This window comes from Clinocottus analis, unplaced genomic scaffold (assembly GCF_023055335.1).
Source record: "Clinocottus analis isolate CAN_PGR_092001 unplaced genomic scaffold, fCliAna1.0.p SCAF_16, whole genome shotgun sequence".
Taxonomy (NCBI): domain Eukaryota; kingdom Metazoa; phylum Chordata; class Actinopteri; order Perciformes; family Cottidae; genus Clinocottus; species Clinocottus analis.
In genome coordinates, this window is record NW_027175887.1 from 6,676,871 (window position 1) to 6,690,330 (window position 13,460).

Consider the following 13,460-nt stretch of genomic DNA (forward strand, 5'->3'; position numbering starts at 1 on the left):
ACTTTACACCAAGAGAAAGAATCCGTGCAAATACGACAAGCTTTTGATAGTATTCAGCTATTTCCCTCCTCACTGGCCGAGGTGCTCTCTATCTCTGTCTTTCCCTTCGTCCCTCAGTCTCTCTCTGAAGCCATATTCACAACCAAGCTACACCATCCCGACAGCTCCTTTACCTAAGATATGTAAACTTTAGTCCCCGTATCGCTGAATATATATATTTCTACCATACCAGGGCCCAGTTCTCCATACTTGGAAAAATAAAAGTTACTCAGATTAGATGTCTGGAGGTTTTTGGTTCCTTGAAGAAGCTCTGTTAGCCAAACACACTGCAGTAGAACCCGTTTGTGCCGGATACTAACAACAAGCGTACAATACATTTATGCTTTTCTCTTTCCATGAATCAAGTGAGGAACGATCCAATACCCGTGCTTATTTTGTATTTCTTAGATCATAAAATTAAGTTTGTGTTATCATCACACAATGTTGTTCATAGACATTGTTTTAGTTCTGGTTGGCGTGTCCTGCTCTTCTCTAGCTTGATATTGGGCCATTTTTGCCTTTTTTCATCTAAAAGTGCAGCAATCATCATGCACTTTTGGGTATCCGCAGAATGACATGTAATAAAGTTTGATCACAGAGTTTGGGGCCCAGCCCTTTGATGTAAGAACATCTGAAGGTCTGCTATTGGCCTAGAAGTGTGTATATTGGTTTTTAATAATATTGCCAACATCAATGATGGCTTTCTCCACTAATAAAGCACATATGGCCTGAATCCCAGGATGGTCACACCGACATTTCTTCCAGAAGTGTTTGGGTGATTGGAGGTGAGGTTGTTGGTTTCTGGTTGCTGCATGGAGTCCAATACAACAGGGACAACTAAAGGTATTTTGTAAACTACTTTCATTCGAGTCCATTTTGCATCTGTATGAAAGATCGTTGCGGTTGCATTATTTGATATTGGGGTCAAATAAGCCAATTACAAACGAAAGAATGTGACACATAAAGTGTATCCTGTAGTCATATGTGAGGTATAGGCTAGAGATGATGAACATTAAGTAAAAAGCAGATTTGATATTGTTAGCGTAAAAAAAATATTGGAAGCCTGGTGTCGCCTCCAGAAAAATTCAATTCGACAACTTCTCCTTTTCATTATTTATTTCCTCCATCACAGGTAAAGTAACCAGCTCTGCATTTGTAAAGGCAGGGAGTCGTCCAGTCAACACAAGTTGACTGTATAAAACAACACCCCGAACAGCCGGAAGTTCGGTTCTTTAATACACGGTTGTCCGTCATCAACATATCATAAGCAAAGTAACATTTAATTGTCTCTAACCTGTCAAGAGGAGGAGAATCCAATGTTCTCATCTCTTCTCACAGAAAGAGACGTGCAACATCCAGTCTGCTTCTCTAGTGTCAACATACTGGTAAACAGGTGTGAGTGTTGAGGAGTGCAGGCGTGTGACTAAAGTTCCCTTGAGAACATTTCTAGACACAACTACAACTACACAGCAGTGTTGTACTGACCTCGCTAACCTAACGTGAACTTCACTAGACAGGAATTTTTGATTTATATTATCAATATCTCCCCCTTGTCAGTTGCTCACTCCCACAACTTCATTAATTCTATACTTTGAGTTTCTTCTTCCGGATCATTGTGTCCTTAAATTAATCTTTAGATCACTGTATTTATCCTGAATGTTGCAGGATAGTTAACTCATGCAAACTGAACCGGGCCACAGACGCATGATTCCAGGTTCTTCATTGCAGAGGAGTGAATACTTTTGTACTCCAGAAAATAAAAGGGTTCACAACACTTTAATCTACATAAAAATATACATTTTATTAAATCATATTTGGTTGTTCTGAAAAACATTTGTTGAGTCGCTATATAAACTTCATTATCTTTTACACTGTTCTGTCCAAGCAGCTTTGTTGTGTTCCCCTGCCAGTTCGCACCATGGAAGGCGTCTGCACACAGTAATTAACTGTGTTTGACAGGGCTAAATGCAGGAGACCTGTGGTTTTCGCTCTCTCCACACCGAGCTGTCAGCATCATTTGGATGCTGCCTCTGGTTTGCCAGCTACTCCAGAGCTGCATGTGGCTCCTGCTCCCAATGGACGCCTCCTGCCAAATTACATTCCTCGAAAAACACGCAATGAATTGATAGTTTGTTTGCTTTAATCAGGCAACAGTGAATGAAACAGCACAGGCTCGGTCAGAGCTTGTTATGCAAGACTCACTTTGCTAAATAGAGCTGAGCTGCCCTTGTTCTGATGCCACGGATCTACCTGATGGAAACAAATTGGACCGGTGCATATTTTGCTCCCTTTAGACACACATCTATCAGTGCAGAAGAAAGGGAAGAAGCACTCTACTCACTAATACGTCTGAGATATTCACAATGGTGCTTCCCTGGGACAACATAGAAAAGGCATAGTTTCGTGCCCATTGTGAAGCCACTCAGACCTTGGGAAACATGCACTCCAGTCAGCTCAGAGTATCCTCCTGTGCACACTCACCAAACACAGTGGAAGGACAGACCTGCATGTGGTTATGAAAACATTATTACTTTTTCTGTACTTTTCCAAAGTTGCTCCAAAACTTCAAATGTATGTCAGACGTATAAAGGTGAAGTGAAGAGATCTGCCGCATATTCCACTATCTATTACTAAATACACAAACAATCTATACAACTGGTCTGTCATTGCAATGTCACCTCAACAAACACGATCACAGTGCACAGAGAAGAGCATTAAAAGCTAAAGAGCCAGATATGTGGAGGAGATGAAATCAAAGTTAAGACAAAACTTTGCGGCCACAAATTTATGAGATGGTAAAGTTTTGTTGACAACTAATTATGCTGCCTCTCAGTGACCAAAAGAAATGTATGAAATCCAAAAGCTGCCAAAAACATACGCAAACATATCCACAATATAGTCTATCTGGGCTGAGCAGTCCTGTCGATCACCTTTTCCACATTTTAAACATATAGTAATAGAAATATATGTGAAATAGATTAATGACTGTTTTTTATATAATATATTTGAGAGATTATGGTAATAAAAGAACGGTTTCCCCCGAGAAAATGCTCACATGTTAGATTCTGATACATCTTGTGGCATGTTGAATGTAGTAAGTATATGATGGTCTCATAAATAATCTGATTATTAAATATATGGCATATGTAGCACCTATCTTTCCGCTTGTTAGATTCATAGTCTTTTTAAAAAAAATAAACTTCTGTCTTCTAAACTACTTGATGTGACTAAAGTACTTGGTTATGTCTAGAAGAGGATTGTGGTCTCCTGAGTGAAAGTCTGGTGCTTTTAGACCCACTCATCCATCAAACATCCGCCTTAAGTGGAGTGCGTTGACCTTTATACTTCCCGTTATATATATATATATATATATATATATATATATATATATATATATATATATATATATATATATATATATATATGTATAGCCTGTCGAACAGATCAAATGTTTGCATTTCTTTACAGCCTTTCAGGAGCATCTCTCTAAAGCTAATGTCCACCAGCAGCAACTAACTGCTGTAAATGTAAGGTGACAGCAGTCATTTTCATTCTTTATTTATTTTTTGTCATAATTTACAGTCTGTCAACTCATCAGAGTTAAAGATTAATACTAATATACGTAAATCCATTCTGACTGCTCTCAAGCTTCCTACAGAGAAGCATATTAATCCTCATGGGACTCACTTTCTCCAAAATGTTTCCATTTACACAATCAAAGTGGTCATTAAATTGTTTGATGAGAATAATACTCCAACACAGCTCCGTGCTAATTGTCTCTATCGCGAAACCAATGCAAAGAAAAGTAATCTGCAAACTATCAAAACAATTAAAAGAAATCACATGAGTATAAACCAGCATGTCAAAAGAAGGAGATGAAAGCAGAGCCCCCACATATTCATCAGCAGCTGTTTTCCTGCACAGTAAAAGCCCATTTTAAAACAGGTTTTAGATGAATGTAATGATCCTGTTGACATCATACCCTCAGACAGGCCATTACAAAGCTACAATGGGCTCAATCTCACTTTTACCACATTTTTTGTCACGTCACTTTCTTTGCTGTTTCCATTATTTTGACGGGAACATTCAGTTTTTGGGTGAGAGGGAACACGCTGACAGGAAAATCAGCTTTCTCGGCACTGTAGGTTCAGTTGTATCTTTAATCCACTGCCATGTCAAACTGAAAGACAGTTTGTTTGTTTTTTATTGCATTATGAATAGTTATTCTTCCAAGAATCCTTTATATTTATAAATATATATAGACCGATGTGTGTTCATTTGAGCGCGTGCTTGTGCAAGTTTGCGTTTGTGTCCTGCTGCTAAATGTCGGCCGTGTCTGGCACAGAAGATAAATTGTCTGGAGAGCCATCTGTCTGTTTGTCAGACAGCAAATGTTTTCTTGTCTGTGTAAAACACCCAGATAACCAAAAGACTACGTTTCTGTGCTGAGTGAGGTCGACCCATCATCATGCGTCAATAGGTTTTACTTTCTTGACCTTTAGAAACAAAAATCTTTTATTTTCTAGTTGCTAATGTGGAACTAACTGGAAGAAAAATAGCTCGAGAAATATGAGAGTGACTTGGCGTTCACTCTCCCTCGTTCTTCTTTTGCTTATTGTCTTTTGGGTTTCTTGAGGATTTAATCAGGAGGTGTGAGCGTGTCCACCGCCAGCGTTTGTTTTCTCATTCAGCTAAGAGACAATAAACAATGAATGTCAAAGAGAAGCCTTGCATCTTTGGCTTGATACCTTGTTTATTCTGCAGCATTTTAAAAAAGTAATCTACTCTGGTTAATATGCACAGATGTCTTATTATGTGTTAAAGGAATAGTCCCACATTTTATTTGCTTTCTTGCCGAGTGTTAGATGAGAAGATTGATGGCACTCTCATGTATGGTTAATATAAAGCTGAAGTCAGCAGCCAGTTAGCTTAACTTAGCACAAAAGACTGGAAACGGGGGGAAACAGCTAGCCCGGCTCCATTCAAAGGCTTTAGAGCTTCCAAGGTGCAGGTTGGTAAATTATGTTTCCTTTGGGAAAAAAACAAACAAACAGGCTAGCTGTTTCCCTCTGTTTCTCTCTGTGCTAAGCTAAGCAAACCGGCTACTTTACACTTACCGTACAAAAGGATCGAGCAAGTAGTCTTTGCCTTCCAAAGACTATGAAAACAATATAATCAAGAAAAAATGACACGTAAGACAAACCAATATTTGTGCCGAATGCCATTTTGCGATGTGGCTTGTTGTTGTCTCCTGTTATAGATGATGTGGATGTCAGCAACCCACATACCCATCAACACCACCCATGTCTTCTTTTTCCTGTCATTACCATTTGCATCCATACAATGAATGGGTTTATGATTGAATTGCTTTTTAGAGCACATCGTTGTTTCCAAAATCCATCAGTAATTGTGTTAAATATCCATGTTCTCAATATTGACCAACATTTGTGATTAAGTGATTCATTCACTAAAATTACTTTCAAGAGAAGAAATAGAGTTTTGTTAAAGTGAAATGCTTGAATACTGTTAAATGTTCAAATGAATATGAAATGTAATTGATAAGGCATCTATTGTAACACATGCTTTTGTTCTGTTTAATTTTCTATAATCATATCTCACACGTAATGCGGCAAATAAGAAGAAATTGTAAGCGAGCAATTCCCCCTGCAGGGATCGGTGATGTGCTTACAGAGAATATTGTTTTCCACCCTCAACCTGTCGAACAAGCTGCTGAGATGAAAGCAGAGGCAAGGGGCAAAGATAAAGGTGCACAGAGAGAACAATACAAAGTACGTGCTCTGTATTTCCTTTGTCTTCCCTCTCGAGGTAACTAGGTTATGGTGCCGGCGACAGGAAGTCACAAAGTATAAGAGGAGGATAATTACAGAGTACTGACACAACACTGTGTGTCACCAACCGGGGTGACATGTTACTGACATGCTGCTGACTTATTTTGTCGGTGGTGTCAACACAGAACGTGTAAATGTGCTTATCTTCTTTACTCCGACGATATGCGCTCATTTACACAAGTGTGTGATTGAGGATGAGGAGTACCCACTGTTATGATGAGACCATGATGTCTGGGTACTTATGGTGCACTGCATACAGGTCACTGTTGCTCAGTGGTGGGGCGGGTCATCCTTCAGTCAGAGGATCAGCAGTTCCCCGGCGCTCTTAGTCCATGTTGATGTGTTCTTGAGAAAGACACTTTACCCCAAATTGCTCCTGCAGGCTGTGCCTGCTGTGTATGAACGGGTATGGATGATTAGTTAAACCTGATGGGCATGTGGCACATTTCCATCAGTGAATGAATGGATGTTAATGGGTTTATGACATGACGAGAAAAGCACAAAAAGTACAAGACAATGTATAGGTATATAGGTATACTGTGAAGATAACGTTTACTCTTGTGGACCGTTGTGTGTATTTACTAAACACAATACTGTGCTGTACTTCCTCTGGGGAGTTGATCTTTCACAGAGGATGCTTTGTTATTATGATCTCTTCTGGCAGGACAGATCACGGCTGTCATCTGTTAGTAACAAAGACAAAACTATCATGAGATCATGACACCAGGTCACAGATTAGGGTGGAGGGTTAGGTGAAGCAGATGTGCGAATTCGACACCGGTTCAGTTCCTTTTCATGCTAATAGCCAACATTGTTTGAACAGAATTGTCTCATATGTCGCGTTTGATGGAAACAACATGTTTTGAGCTTTAGTTTTGAGATTGTATATTGTGTTCCTCCCTTTGAAATGACAACAACACCAGGTTTAAATCCTGAATGTTCTTTGTGTCAATGTGTCGTACGAACTTGTCTAAATGCAAAAAGGGTTCCTTCCATTTGTGGATTTGCCAACTATAAGATGTGTTGAAAAGTCATAGCAAACTTCTGATTGACTCCCCAATCCTTCTGTAGGATTGCTCAAAGTTTTGTCCCATGTAATCCCGACGCCCTGAAGTCAGCCCATTACAAATAGGGATGATGGATTACACACTTTCAGAAAGGGTTTTCAAACACTGACCAGGAATTCATTTAACTTCGCTTTACTCTCTGCAGTTACGTCCCGCTGACTGTGCATGTTTACCAAACACCAAATGGAGAACCAGCGGTCCTGATGCTGCGGTGACCGGTGAGATTTAATTAACATGCCGCTGTGAAAGGCCTGAAAATGTCCAGGGCTCCTTCAGCAGGCGAGTGGGCGAGCTGACAGACAGGCAGATGTTCAAACAGAGCTCCTTTGTGAGGCAGCAGGCTGCTGTGTTTGGCCGCTTTTAAGCAAACACCGTGTGATGGAGATTAGGAGCCAGCTGTGCATCGGTGGGTCGTGTTTCGGTCATGCAAGCAGAGAGGGGACAGATTTTACATATCAAAGAAGTGACAGAGGGAAGAGAGGGAACATCAGGTGTGGCGATCGATACTGAGTCGACATGACTCACTTCGAAAAGGGAAAAAAAGCTTGTCTTCCACAATCCACATGAATTGTGATGAAGCCAAAGATGATTTTTCACAGTGTGGTTCGTTGAAGTTTAGAGTAAGTAAGTTAGTCATGACATAAGGGGCCCGAGGAGAGAGGCTCTGTGAGAATAATGAGGCAATGAGGGCGAGAGGAAAGCCGTACCGAAGACAGATTTATACAACACGAGGGAAGTGAGCCTCTTCAATAGCAGTTGGGTTGTTTGCAGGTCTTTATCTTGGTTGAAACACCTTGTTTCCCTTGAAAAAAACGGTGATCTTTGGATGTGGAATGATTCAAATTGAACTTGTAATTGAAACCAAATCAAAAATAACTTTATTGTGAACTTTTTGGTATTGGAAAACTCAAAATAATGCTGCAAATGTAAGACGTTACTGTGTAAAAATAGAGTACATTTCACAAGTGGAGTCATCAGAAAAAAGCAAAGACAGCAAGATAAACTGAGTAAAATCGACATATTAATTATACATCCATGACCAGATTCTGCATTCTTATGCATCTGACAGCAAAAGGACACAATGTTGGTTTTCTGTTTGTCCTTATAGCCGAGTAGTATTGACCAATCCAATTTCAACAGGTTTTTGTATGATCCAGGTACAATACAATTCACATTTTAACAAATCCATTGAAATTACAAAACAAATGTCATGATGTAAACATTCAATTATGTATGTTTAATAACATAAAACGTAATTCCTTTATTTGAAAAAAACAAACATTCTTTACTTAAACCTGTGAACATTAGAAATAAGATCCGCACCAAATACATTGGACATATATCAAGGAATGAAGCCATAAATCCAAACGCAAATTCTAAATAATTCTATACCAACATTATAATAAATAATTCATTGATTACGTTTGCAAATAAACTTGGCAAAAAGAAAAAGATTGTTCTCATCTGGGTTTTGCGTCTAGAAAGTCTCCAAACAATGTCTCTCAATACCTTTATATTTGCAACCAATGCTCGACACATCCCGACGCTGTTGATAACACCGTCGTCTCCTCTCCTTACTTAAAACTCACGACCAGGCGGACCTCTGTGACTCCATCGTCCTCAGTTTTAGGTACTCGGCTCCTGTCTGAGGTGTTGTCAGAGGGTTTCATCCTCTGCTCGTATGCCTCTGGCAGTGAGGTCTCCACAGGTTAAAAATACCTGAAACATGAATACTTAATAACAAGACAAGGCAGGGAGAGGCTCATTAGGAGCCTGTCTCGCTGACTTTCCCCGGCTGTCCTCCAACTCAAATCCGCCTTTGACATGTTAATATCAGTTCCAAAATGAGCGCGTTAAAAAAGTTCTAAATGACAATGAAACATCCATCCTAACCCTCGCTCTCTCAGTTCATTCATTTGACAATCTTTCCCATCAGACTGAAAGCTTTGGGGATGTTTTGATGTATGGCTGATTCATCTACGATCCACAGTGATCCATTGCTTTGCGTTTCACCGACGGGGAATGAATGACTACTCCGGCCACTTGTGATGTCTCAAAGGGAAACGTGCCAGGCTGAACCACCTCACGGACACACACACAAGTGCGTCTTTAGGCACACGCACAACAAACAGATGCAGCAGCCGTCAATCAAATAAGCTATTTCCCATGCAGGGGAGGCTTAGTACTGAGGTGAATATGGATGTGTTAGTGTGTGTGTGTTTTTTGTATTCTCCCTTTGGCCCACTCTGATTTCACAAATTCAAATACAGCATTTAAAACATGTGTGTGCGTGTGCGTGTGTGTGTGTGTGCGCGTGTGTGTGCGTGTGTGTGTCTTGATAGTGCTGTGTGCAGGTGAGGACCACTGATCTAAACTGCAGATATCAAGCGTGTCATGGATGATTTATCCCTCCATATCCGTGTAGAGTGAGCCCGTGGGAAACCGGGGTAAAAGAAAGATAGCACATAACCTCAGCGCTCATCTATCTGTGAAGCATTTTAAATTCACTGTGTCCTCTTTACAGCGGAGACGACCACTGTTGACGTCCTTTGAAAATAATGAATGGTTGGCTGCATTGATTTTCTTCCCATGCATATATTACCATAGCACTCACCCGTGGGGAGTGTGTAAATATTGGTTCTTTAAAGCTAGCATCTGTGACTGGCCCAAAGTGCTGGAATGAAGCGTATCGTCCGAGCATCCTCTGGGGACGTCCTTCTCATTGCTCCGGCTAACGTAACCAAGCTAAAGATTGAAAGACCAATCAATACCTGTCTCACTGCCGCAACCCTACCCGTGACCTGCGCTGCAGTGCAATGCCTCGAGGCTGAGATAATCTCTCCGCTCTGCAGGGACAGCTGGTGTCAGGAGCGATTGGAAGATGGAGGTCCATTCACAGCTGGAGAGAAGAAGTGTGGCGCAAACCTAGAATGACCTGAAGTCTCCTGAATAGAAATCAATAGCTGGGAGCTCTATGCATCGCTCAGATATGCACAGATGATCTATTTCCCTCACAGACATTGATAACGTCTCAGCAACAGCAGCACGTGTTTGAATGTTTGTGGGGTCGACTGTGTCATGACAGATTAACATGCAACTGTTCCGCAATATCCCTTTTTTGGAAGAGTATCTTCCTCTGTGTGGTGATCAAAAAGAAGGAATTCCACATTCCACAGTGGTACCTATTTTTCTACAAATGCTACCTGAGCCAGTGCATTAATATATACTGTATGTATATGTGTGCATACAGATTATAGGATAATTATATATAGCACTCTTGTCTGTAGGGCTGTCCTCGACCAAAGAAAATCTCGGCCGCCTAACACTCATTAGTTGATTTCATACTACTTCTCTGTATCTGTTTCGCCACGGTGGGTATAATCGCTCCTCCTAGCTACGCAGTTCTTCTTTCATTTACTCCACATGAACTGACAATGCTAAACATACCTCTTCATTAGGGCACTGCGCATGGAAAGAGAGGAATCTCTACGGAAAAGCGGTGCATTCATTATAAATTAAGCAGATACTAAGCTAACGAGAGAATCGCAAGTTTAAAAATGGGCAACCATGATGTAAAATATAACAGTCACCAAAGGTAATTCATTCTGAAAGAAAAGGCACTCTTTATGCATTATAAGCACCCGTGATTTATATGAAAATCAAGATGACGCTAAATAACAAAGAAAAGCTGGACTTCCTGTTAAGTTTAATCAAAGGCCTTCATTTCTATATAGTATGGAGAGTATGGAGAGTATAGAGTCTGAGTTTTCAGTGTGTGTTTGGATTTCAAAGCAACTGTTGGAGGTGTGTTTATTGATAGAGGTTTCACTAGTGATGTTTTTACGACACATTCTCATGGGACTAATTGAGTGATGATGAGATGAGTGTGTGTGTGTGTGTGTGTGTGTGTGTGTGTGTGTGTGTGTGTGTGTGTGTGTGTGTGTGTGTGTGTGTGTGCACATCCACTTTGTCGAGGCGTTAAATGGACTTCCTGTCAGGAGTAAATCCATGCAATGCTGCACCATCACTACATTACATTGTACATTTTGTCTTCTCTAAATGAAAACCTGGAGTCTCCAACCTGTAAACATGAGTAATGGCTTTTCTCTAGACTCCATTTATCCATTTACTCCTTTTTTCTCCTTATCTATTTATTTCTTTTTGCTTACCCTCTGCTGTTTAACGCCTGCATCGCCCCTTACATTGTGCCCGATAAGCATTTTTTCTGCTCGGACACATCGTTTGTCTGACGCTACCTCTTCTGTGAAATTGTACTTGTCACACGTAGGCCTGCATTTTTACAAAATATGACACAAAATTCAAACACACAAACATTTCCACATCAGAAGCTCGACTGCAAAGAAGATTGACCCCCCCCCCCTCCCTCATACACACACACACACACACACACACACACACACACACACACACACACACACACACACACTCCCCTTGTTTCCCACTTGGCAATTCCTCACTTCACAGCCTTCAGCCAAAGCTGGAGAACTTTTTCTGGGACTTTATTCAAAATCCATCTTTAGAAACATGAAAAGTACTTAACTTTTTGAAACCAATGAGTTTTAATCATACCCTTCCCGCAGTGTACTGTATTGCCCTGACTGTATATGTGTGTGGGAGTGGGGTGAAGAGTGAAGTGTGACAGTGATGTGGGCAGTGAGTGAAAGCCAAGAGAATGAAAAGAGACCCCATCATTACACGCAGCCATTCTGTCGTTCCATTAGAAAGAACAAAATGACCCTCATCACCCTGTCTTCCCCACAGAGACATGATTGGGTTTTCAGGGGGAAATTTCTTAGGACCTAAATTGGATTTGTTACGTCTCTTTCCAGTGCTGCCCTGCTCAGCCCACCCCTGCAGCAAACGGTCCGTGTCGGCTCCGCTGGAAATGATAATTCCTGTTGTCACACACTAATGGTCATTGCTGCATAACTGCATCGTCGCATAGAAAATAATAACATTAATTCTGTGGAGATGGGTGCCGTCAACTTATATATGAGGCCAATTTCTTGCGATGTACCGTAAGTAGGATGTGGTTGTAAAATTATTAAGAAAGTACCGAATGACCCATCGGTCATTTGGATTGTCTGATTGCTTTTTGTCCTCTGGTAAGACTTGACACGTGTGGTTAATCACTTCAATTAAAATAATAGAAGGATTTATTCACACAAGCAGGGAGGTAATTGTGTGCACGAGTGGATTAAACTGCTGAAGGGCCCTGGTAAGAAATGAGCTGTGGGCCACGATTGATACATTAGGGTGTATTAGTTATATACAATAGTATATGCAGGGACGTTGACACATTATGTGACATATAGTACATTTTCTGGAAATTCAATTTGGAATATATATATATATATATATATATATATATATATATATATATATATATATATATATATATATAAAATGTAATATCAAAAAAGGGGCTCTGAGCTAATAAAGTGAATAAAATACCTGATAAATCAAGCTGTGTAATGTCATTGATGCAGAATCCTGTATGATATTGCAGTAATAATGCAGTTTTATAGTTCTATACATTCAGTGTACCTTCGGCATAGCTAGCGTAGCCTAGACGTGTTAGCGCTAGTTAATGTACTCTGCTATTCTTAGCTCAACAGGTTTTTACTGAGAAACATAATGATTTAAAAACGTACAGAGGGTGAGAATCCTGGAAATTAAGAAACAATTGAATGAGAGTCAATGGAGCACAGCCTTAAAGTTGTCTGATTCCCGTCAGAGCTGGTCCGGTGAGATGTGCTTGAATATCCAGACTGATACGTAGAACAAGGAGTCATCATCATACTCAGCGTCATTATGAACTGTGTCTATGTTTCGTCAGAGGTTTCGTGTCTTGTAATTTCACATTCATTGTTGGGTAATTTGACAAATCAGACGCAGCATGAGAGCAGTGAAACAGCGTATGTGTTCCCAGCGAGTGCACAAACATACACAGGAGACTAATTTAGAGGAAAAGAATGTGCAGAGCAGTTCTGTGTGAACTGAGAGGGTGGTCGGAGCTGCAGATGCATAATGGCAGAGGGAGGGACTCTGAGAGTGCGGTTGATGCAGGAAAAAATCACCGTCTACCATTGATAGTCCTGTCTCTCTGCTTCCAAAGTAGTGAGATTAGGGTGTTCTCAGTAAGTACTTCAGATACGCTGACCATGCGGTGCTGAAGAAGCAATTTGTGGAGTTACATTTGTACAATGTGGTGTGTGTTAATGCCAGGATTTGGCCCCGTGTCTGTTCCTTTAATCTTTGTTCTTTTGGTCGGGAGCAGGGCATTGTGCGATATAACAGATCTCTAATCACACTGTCTGTTGATACACAAGCTGCAAAGATTTGGCCTGAAATACATCCGCATGTACCTATATTAATGGAATTTAAGCAAAGGCAGCGATATCCGTTGTCTGTGTGTGTTTGTCTGACCACATTACTCCCGTCTGGAACGATGGGCTGAGTATAATCAGCCTCCGTTCCCCGA